This window comes from Stegodyphus dumicola, chromosome 8, assembly GCF_044657685.1.
Source record: "Stegodyphus dumicola isolate Sdum_Otavi_A_Nest chromosome 8, ASM4465768v1".
NCBI lineage: Eukaryota > Metazoa > Arthropoda > Arachnida > Araneae > Eresidae > Stegodyphus > Stegodyphus dumicola.
Window position 1 is genome coordinate 74,557,412 of NC_140775.1, and position 10,145 is coordinate 74,567,556.

Sequence of the window (10,145 nt, forward strand, 5' to 3'; positions counted from 1 at the left end):
CGGCTTCTGATTCCATTTCCCATCCATAAAGACGGATAGAAGCTTCTCCGGTTTGAAGAATATGAACCCACTCGGGTGAAACGTAAAACAGTTTTAAAAAGGTTCCAGCATCGACGGCGATCACATTTTCCCATCGCAGATAAGCGTGTAAGCGAAAGGTTCCTGCCTCCATCATCGATTGGAAAGCAAAATGCTTGAAAACTTCGATGGACGAAAAATAATGCAGGATTTTTCCATCGTAACAGGATAAATAGCACATGGTTTCTTGGACGATTTGTTCCATACGTTCCGGGTCCCGAAACGTGAGAGAGGTTCCCATTGATCAGCTACTTCGAGATGACAGACGGGCGTGATTTCCACCAGGGTAGGTAGAACTGCAACGGCATCGGTCGACATTTTAGTTTTGCTTGGTTGGGAAGGAAGAACGAGAATGAACCCTGTAGGCAGAAAAACTCGGATCTATATAAATACTAGAGGAAAAAAGGCGGGGGGAAGGGAAGTTCTTCCTTCCTCCCAAAGAATAAGAAAAGTGGGTGGAAAGAAAAAAATCATTTCACTCTCAGGAAAAAAAAAAGAATTTTTTTCTTGTCAACATGTTGTTTAGACATGTTTCTAAAAATAGATTTCCAACAAAGGTTCATTCTTTTCTTAGAAATCTATTTTTAGAAAAAAACTGACATATCCTTCAAAACAAATTTCTTTTTTTTTCCTCCCTTCAGCAGCCAACTGGATGGGCAAGCGTTTCGGGTCAGATCAGTCCGTGCTGACATTATTTTTTTTAAAATACAATGGAATTAGTATAGGAATGTACTAGAAACTGACCCAAGGTTGAAAAGAAAATATCAAAATCAATACTCACTTCTTGACGATTTCTTTTTCCAAAAACCTGTCGAAGAATTCTTGATGGGTTATCCAATCTCTAGACCTGTCTGAAGGGAATCCAATCTAAGGTGAGCGCGCATTTACCTGACGCGAAACTCGGAATATCTGCATAAATAACAAAACGTCCATTCTTAAAAACTTATCGTCTAGTCCATTGAGTTGGTTGAGGGGGGAAAAAATTCTCAGAGCTCTGGAAAAAATTTCTCAGTAATGAAAAAAAAAAACTTTTTGTTAATTTTTATCATGTCTTATAGACATGATAAAAATTAACTGTCCCCTCTTTTTGTCAAGGAAGGATGTCTCACCGTTTCGAAAACGAAACCAAAACTCATCCTTCTCATGGCAATTATTCCAAGAATGAGTCACGGTTTGTTTTTCGAAACGGTGAGACATCCTTCCCAGACAAAAAGAAGAGAGAGTGAATTTTTATCATGTCTAGAAGACATGATAAAAATTAACAAAAAGTTTTTTTTTTTTCATCACTCAGAAATTTTCTCCAAAGCTCTGAGAATTTTTTCCCAGCCGACTCGATGCTCCAAACAAGACAGATCCAAATTGTTTCTAGAAGGAAGTCTCCCTTCTCTATTTAAACCACTCGTGTTTCCAACTTCAGTTCAGTCTGTGCTGTGAATTCGACCTGGATACACACTTCTCACCTCCTGGAAAGAATTTCTGTGAAGGTATGCGAACATTTTACTCAGCTCTTAGAAAATTTTACCAGCTGACTTGATCGACGACAGACATCTCGAACATTCTGTTATTTGCGGAAGCCGTTTCATTTTCGTGCAGTCCATGCTGTGGACTCACCTGAATATCCATTGCTCCCTCCCCCTTCTGGAAAGGGTAGTAGCTTTTTTAGATCCTCGTCGCTCTTTTTACGTTTCGTTGCATATCTAGGACGAACTTTTTTACCTTATTCCTTTCAAAATCTAATATTGCGGTTGGAGAGCCGTCATGGAAAATCAGCCATGATCCTGACGAATCTAAACCGACTCCTTGAAAGCAGAGCTATGTCATGTTTTTTGGATGACAGATTTCCAAGTTCCGAGTGATGAGAAATATAGAAATTGTGCAGTGTTAATGGAAAGGAGGAGACAGAAACCTGGAGAATGGAAATGAAGCTGAGAAAAAATGCTAAGAGCTCAGAAAAAAAAAGGCTCTTTCCAGGAGGGAGGAGAAGCGCAATTCTAGGTTGAGTGCACAGCACACACGGATCTGAAGTTGGAAACGCGAGGGGTTTAAATAGAGAAGCGAGAGTTTCTTCTAGAAACAATTTTGGATGTCTTGTTGTTTGGATCATCGAGTTGACTGGGAAAAAAATTCTCAGAGCTCTGAAAAAAAAAAAACTTTTGGTTAATTTTTATCATGTCTTCTAGACATGATAAAAATTAACTGTCCCTCCTTTTTGTCAAGGAATGTTGTCTCACCGTTTCTAAAAATAGATCATGACTCATTCTTGGAATAATTGCCTTGAGAAAGGGTGAGTGATGGTCTATTTTTAGAAAGGGTGAGACATCCTTCCCAGACAAAAAGAAGAGAGAGTTAATTTTTATCATGTCTTAAGACATGATAAAAATTAACCAAAAGTTTTTTTTTTTTCAATCTTATCTAGAGAATTTTTTCTAGCCGACTCGATCGACAAGACATGACATGACCATTGTTTCTTTTTTTTAATAATGGACTTTCACCTATCCCTTTCAACCCTCCGAATTTGGCTTTGGATCCGTGTCCTTGCTTCCACATTCAGAGCTCTTTTCTTCAACATTTCGTTGCAGGGGAAGAATCAATTCTCTCACGACGTTTAGATATTGTTTCAGAATGCTAGAAAACTCATTCAAAGAAGAAGTATCTAAGGGTGGAGCTGCCGGTTGAGGAAAATTCACGAGTCTTGGAATCGGATTATGCGAATCCGTCTGTATGCCAAACTGTAAAGGAGAACCACCCGCTTTAGGAGAGCATATAATAGTAAAATCCATCTTTTTCCAATTTTTGATTTGTATACTTGTTTCTTCTTACTCGGAACATTTTCCTTTTTCTTCCTCCTCATCCAGGAACTGAATTCCAGGTGGAACGGAAGCATTTGTAATAAACTGTTGTTTCTTGGTTCCACACGCCTGACATTTTCCCGTGACCATCGGCCGTCGATTTTTCGACATGCGATAGTGGACGTCGACCGTATCGGTCTTGGCTCGGCGTTTCACACACCAAATGGAATACGAAACAGGTTCCGCGTCAGAATGCTCCATTGCAGTAACACACTCTTTATTATTTTCTTCTCTTTCGATAGAGAGAGAGATCTTAACCAGAAGTGTAGATATAAAATTTAGGATACGTTTCGGATCCGTCCGCTCTTTTCGCATACCCCACTTCTTCACAGAGGTATTCCGTTTGCTGATCCGCTCTTCGAGGATAAAACTCGTTTCCCCAAGCATCGCGAGCATAACGAATTCGATCGCCGGCCGTTAAACAATATTCGACTCCATCCGCCTTTTTAGGATACATTTCATGCCCCGATTCATCTTTGGCATAAGGGAATAAAACAGACGTATAAAGCGAATACTCGTCCCCATTTTGAAATTTCGGGTAGTATTCTCGTCCAAAAGCCGTTCGGGCATACCGTCGAGGAGCTAAAATGTATTGGTTTCCGTTTAAATCTACCGCGTAATACTCATGACCGTTTTCGTCTCGAGTCAAGATAGGATTTCCTTCAGGATCCATAACGTATAATTCGTAGTGAGGATGTTGGGGGTCGGTCGGGTATCGTTCTTTCCCCGATGCGTCTACTCGATAAACAGACATGCTTAGTTCTCGTCGCCTGCTCCTTCCTTCCTCCCACTCGAGACCCGTTGAGATGAGGGTATGATGTGATATCTATAAAATGGGTTGACCCTTTCAAACTATTCTATTGTTTAAAGACGGGTGGGTTAGGAAAAAAAATATTAATAAAAGCAAATATCTGAACGGTTTAACACAATGGGTGAATGGAAAAAGGAATAGTTCTCTCTCTCCACTCACAGGATGGTTTCTTCTTCTTGAACGGCTCACACTCAACTGAAGCGAAACTCGGAACTCGAAATGTTTAAATAGATCATAGAGTCCATTCCAGAAAGAATCCGGAGATGTCTTGTCCAGCCAAGTTGACTGGGAAAAAAATTGTCAGAGCTCTGAAAAAAATTCTCAGAGTTTTTAAAAAAAAAAAAACTTTTGGTTAATTTTTATTATGTCTTATAGACATGATAAAAATTAACTGTCCCCTCTTTTTGTCTGGGAAGGATGTCTCACCCATTCGAAAAAACAAACCATGACTCATTCTTGGAATTGTTGCTATTAGAAAGGGTGAGTGATGGTCTATTTTTAGAAAGAGTGAGATATCCTTCCCAGACAAAAAGGGGGTTCATTAATTTTTATCATGTCTAGAAGACATGATAAAAATTAACCAAAAGTTTTTTTTTTTTTTTTTTTTTTTTTTTTTTTTTTTGAGTAACAGAAATTTTTCTAGCCGACTCGATCGATAAGACGTCCCCATTTTTTATTTAAGAATGGATTCTTGTTTATTTGTGTAAGCATTCCGAGTTTCGTTTTAGATGAGTCTATGTTGTTGAAGAGGAAACATGGGTACCCTCATTTTTTTTCCCTATCTGATTTCTAAGATGAATTCAGTGAGTTCACCTTGACCTTTTCAAATTTTGTTTGTTTACTTTTAGCCCAAAGGTCGACGGATAAATCATTCTGATTTTTTATATATTTTTTTTGTCGCTCTCTCTCTTTCTAAGAAACCTATCTCGTTCCAAGTCTTCTCGAAGTGCTATTGGTTCGTTTCGAGACGAGGTCATTTCACATCCCCCCCTCCTCAAAAAGTATATGTATATAAATTAAAGGAAGTGATTTTCTATACACACACTTCACCTTTTTGAGTGGTGTCACGATGAGCCTATCCAGTAGAGAACGTCTTAGGGAAAGAATGCGTGAAAAGAAACGACGCTGGCGAAGCAATTCAGCTAATCGAGAGCGAGAACGAATACTTCAAAGGGAACGTTATGCTGTTCTTAAAAAGAACTCCCGACCGCGAAAGAAACATCTTCCTCCCAAGCAGTGGGAAAGCTATACGAATTTGCAGTATAAGGATATGTGGTCCGAAGAAGCCTATCAAAAATGTATTCGACAATGTAATAAAGAGCAATACAATTTCCTGATCTACGTTCTCGTCCGTTTGTACACCTATTACGCGTTACCTGAATCGAAACGTCCCCCTCCTCTGGATATTATTGTGCAAGGATCTGCCGGAACGGGTAAATCTTTCCTGATCCAAGCTTTATACCAAACTCTGATTCGAACGCCTCTTTTTAGCGAAGCGTGCTCGGTTCTCAAACTCGCACTCAGTGCTCAAGGAGCGGTTTACATTACGGGAGATACTTTGCATCATGCCCTGCGTCTTCAAATGAACGGGACTTTTGTTCGACCTCTGACCCAAGAGACTTTAGACTATTACAGACCCCTGTATGCTCCTTTACGGATGGTGATTTTGGATGACGTTTCCACAATCGGATCCAATTTATTTTCGCGCCTCGACCAGCAACTTCGACAATTGTGTCATGTGCCGGATAAACCGTTTGGGAATGTGCATATGATTAAATTCGGAGATTTGCAGCAGCTCCAACCGATTCGCGACACGCCCATTTTTTATTCTGAAGGGTGGTGGACGCCTCAATCCACGCTCTACTATGAACTAGTCGAATGTATGCGATTCTCTCTGGATTACGAGGAGAGACTCGATCGTTTAACGAGAAATCACATTTTAGAACCGGACGATGTGGCATTTTTCCAGTCCTGCGTTCGCAGTTTCGACGAAATTCCTCGCGAAGCTATTATTCTCTGTTTTTCGAGCAAGGATGCAGAGAAATATAATATGAAACGTCTCCAATCCCGAGGGACGTACTGTTCGTGTCTGGCTCGAGACGTGATTTATTCCGAGAGCGAAAAATTGCGGAAGAGGATGATGAAACGGAGTCAACATTTACATCGATCTCAGATGGCGAATCTCGAATCCGTCCTCCATTTACAAAGAGGAGCGCGATATCAATTGACTAAAACGCTCGACAGATCCAAAGGATGGATGAATGGAGCGATTGGAACACTACACCAAATAGACCAGGATGAAGACGGAGTTGTGACGCGTGTCTGGCTGCAATTTTCGAATAGTCTAGCTCCTATCGATCGCGTCTCCATTCGTATTGACACCTGTTCGACAAAAACACTCGCATTTTATCGCGAACAGTTTCCTTTGATGTTAGCCGAAGCGATTACGGCTCATAAAGCCCAAGGAGCCACCTTTCCGTCGATCGCAATTTACATGCACGGACCTTTTAATCGATTTCAGCAATATGTCGCTTTTTCTCGAGTGACTCAACCCCAGGGATTGTATATTCTGGACCAGTTTCGTCCCCGCATGAAATTGGCGAGCAAGCAAAAATACGAGGAGGAACTGGAGCGATTGCAAAACATGTCCCGGATTCCGTATGATATATCGGCTCGAGAAGAGAACCAAGATCCGTACGAGTTTCTCATGAACCTTCTTCAATGTGGGAATCGTCTTTCCTTCCATCTTTCCAATAGAAACATCTCCCAAGAAAAAGAAGTCGTCAAACTAGAAGAAAAACCTTCTTTCCATGTAAAACCTGTTATAAAATGTCAATCTTAAATCTTTTTTTAAAAATTCAATAAAAAGAAATATTTTCCATCAAAACCCCTCCATTCTTTCAAAGCTTCACAAAACGCTCAACAATGTCCACACAATGGGAAGAGAAAAATCGATCTCAACGGTCCACACAACATGTTGACTCCTCAAAATATGTCTCTCCCAAGTGACAGGATGCTTTTTCTTCAACGGCTGACACTCATCTAAAGAAAAACTGGGAATGCTTAAATAGATAAGCGAGAGTTTATTCTTAAAAAAATGGCGCTGTCTTGTCAATGGAGAATCGAGTTGGCTGGGAAAAAATTTTGAGAGCCGGGAAAAAAAAATTCTCTAAAAAAAAAAAAAAAAAAATTTTGGTTAATTTTTATCATGTTTTATAGACATGATAAAAATTAACTCTACCCTCCTTTTGTCTGGGAATGTTGTCTCTCCGTTTCTAAAAATAGACCAGAACCCATTCTTGGAATTTTATTCTTTTTAGAAAGGATGAGTGATGGTCTATTTTTAGAAACGGTGAGACAACATTCCCAGACAAAAGGGGAAGGTAGTTAATTTTTATCATGTCTAAAGACATGATAAAAATTAACAAAAAGGTTTTTTTTTTCAGTTAGAAAATTTTTTTTCCTGGCTCTCAAAATATTTTCCCAGCCAACTCGATTCTCCAATTGACGACACAGCGTCATTTTTTTAAGAATGGATTCTCGTTTATCTATTTAAGCATTTCGAGTGTCACTTCAGATGAATGTCAGCCGTTGAGGAAGAAAAACACAGATTCCCATTTTCTCATTTCCTTCAGAGAGAGAGAGGCCTAGATTTTCGAGACTCGATGACTTTTCAAGCATTTTTTGTTTAAGCTATTCGACTTCATATTTGTCTGACGTTCAAGAGTATGATCTCTCGTGGATGGATCTCTTCCACCTATTCTCTTTCCAGTCGATTTAGAAGGGGAAGGGGAGATTTTTTTTCCTCATGGAGGATGTCTCCTGAATACCGTTCAAAGAGTCTATGGAGAAATTATATGGTCAGAGTCACGGATTTCCAGGGTAATCTGCTTCTCAGCTAAAAAAAAGGATCTCTCTTTCCCAGTCTGTCTTCGATTGCCTCGTTAACTGTGAAACCCATCGCTTTTCCGATTTTATGGTTCTCCCAGTATAATCAGACAGTCGGTCACAAAAGTATTCGAACACCGGTACCCTATCAGAAAATGACAAGATGGCGTTTTTTTTTCTCTTTCTCTCTGTGTGTCGTGTTATTCCATCCTAGGTTTTCTTCTCCCCCCCCCATCTTGGAAAAAACTGGAAAAAATTGGTTACGATCTCTTTTTGAATGGGGAGATGCCATTTTGAGAAAAAGCTGACGACCCTATCTTGGAGAATGAACATGACCGCTCTACACACCTTTTCACTCTCTCTCTTTCTCCGAATTGGGAAGCCATTTTGGGAAAAAAGCAGACGACCCTATCTTGGAGAATGGAAATGAACGCCTCTCCCTCTCTCTTTGAAATGGAAAGCCATTTTGGGACCCTCTATTCTTGGGAAGGGAGAAAACTGAAATCTGCACTTCGCTGTCTCTGAATGCGGAAAGCCATTTTGGGAAAAGCGGACCCTCTTCTTCTGATCTTGGAGAACTGGAAATGAACGCTCTACACGATCTCTCTTTGAATTCAGAAGGTATTTTGGGACCTTCTAATGTTGGAAAACTGAAATGGACGCTCAACGCATTTTCTCTCTCTCTCTCTCTCTCTCTTTAACATGAGTAGCCATTTTGGAGGATTCTCCACCACCATCCTAACCTTGGAAAACTGAAATGAATGCTCTACACCTTCTCTCTCTCTCTCTCTCTCTCTCTCTCTCTCTCTCTTTCTCTGAAATGGGTAGTCATTTGAAAACTCCCTAACTTTGGAAAAAAACAGAAATGAACGCTCTACACCATCTTTCTTTGAAAATGGGGGGTGTCATTTTGAGACCTCCCTCCCCTAAACTTGGAAAAAAACTGAAATGAACGCTCTACACTTTCTCTCTTTGGACATGGGTAGCCCTTTGGGGACCCTCTCCTCTTGGTAGGAAAAAAAAAAAGAACTGAAGTGAAGGCTCTACACAATCTCTCTTGGAATGGGATCCATATTTCGGGAAACGTAGATCACCTCATGCTGGAAAACTGAAGTGAACCACCAAGATTGGACTCTATATAATATTTTTTTTAATTGACATCATGACCCTCCTCCAATTTGTTATTAAAAAAATTTTTTTTTGTTTTGGTTTTTATCCCATTTCCAATGTGATTTCAGAAATGCAATTCCATAACAGTTCAATTTCATTCGAGGTTAAATGATCTAAACAGTCTTTGACCCACCCATCCGTATGATTATTTTCTTCTCCTTCCTGTTGCACCAAATTTTGTAAGTCCATATAATCATTCCATACGGGAAGGGCTGGATCCTCACAAGGCTGTCTTGAAACACTTGGAGTCTCTTTGGGATGAGTGGAGGGATCTAGGATGTCTGGACCCGGCTGCGTTTCTACCTCCATGATTTCTGGACCCGTTGGAACTTGTTTACCCGGCTGAAATTCTACCTCCATGATTTCTGGACCCGTTGGCACTTGTGAACCCGGCTGTGATTCTGCCTCCATGATTTCTGGACCCGTTGGAACTTGTTTACCCGGCTGACATTCTACCTCTACGATGTCGGGACTTTTTGAAGCTTGTGGACCCGTCTGACATTCTACCTCTACGATGTCGGGACAGGTTGGAGAAGAAGAAGAAGAGGATACTGGAAGAGGTTCTGACTGTGAGGAGTCCGAAAGAGGTTGCCTGTTTGAACAAGTCGGGGAAGAAGAAGAAGAAGAAGAAGCTTCTGGATTCTGAAGCGGATCTTGCACGCCAGGTAGGTTCCGGTAAGTCGACCGTTTTTTAAGAGGTAATTTTTTTTCTTCCTCCTCATCTTCAATTGTGATGACTTCAATTTCATTCCGTTGCCGGGTCGATTTTGTTTCGGGCCATGACGAAGGTTTGGTCCAGCTCTTCTTATCATCTAAGGAAGGGATGGGTAAAGGTGGCGGAGGGTTTTCTTCTTCTTTTTCTTGAAACATCATCGGCGATTGGAAAGAAATCTCCTCTTTCAATTGTTTCCAAAGCGAGTACGAGCACCGATCGACGAGAAAGAGACTCTTCTGGGTTGTGACGATGAGATATTGCGTTTTCGGGGGAACGACATAGTTTTGAAAAGGTCTTAGAATATATTTCTTATATTTCATCCTGTCGCTGACTTTAAAACTTCTTTCCTTCAGATTGGGGGACGATGATTCGTAATAGGCGAGAGGAGCGGCTGTGGTTTGAACAATATGAACTTCGTCCTCAGCCGTCGTTCTCACTCCAAACGTAAAATATCGTTTCGTGAGAAAAATATTCTTCCACCGAAAACTCGTGCGCGGATCTGTATATCGCCGGTCTGTTTGAATGGGCCGTCTCAAAGCTCGATCCATCCTATTCCAAGAGAAGGGAGATTCCTCTTTCGTTTGTTGCGATTCGAATAAATTTCTGTATATATTCTGAACGAGCAGGTTGGAGG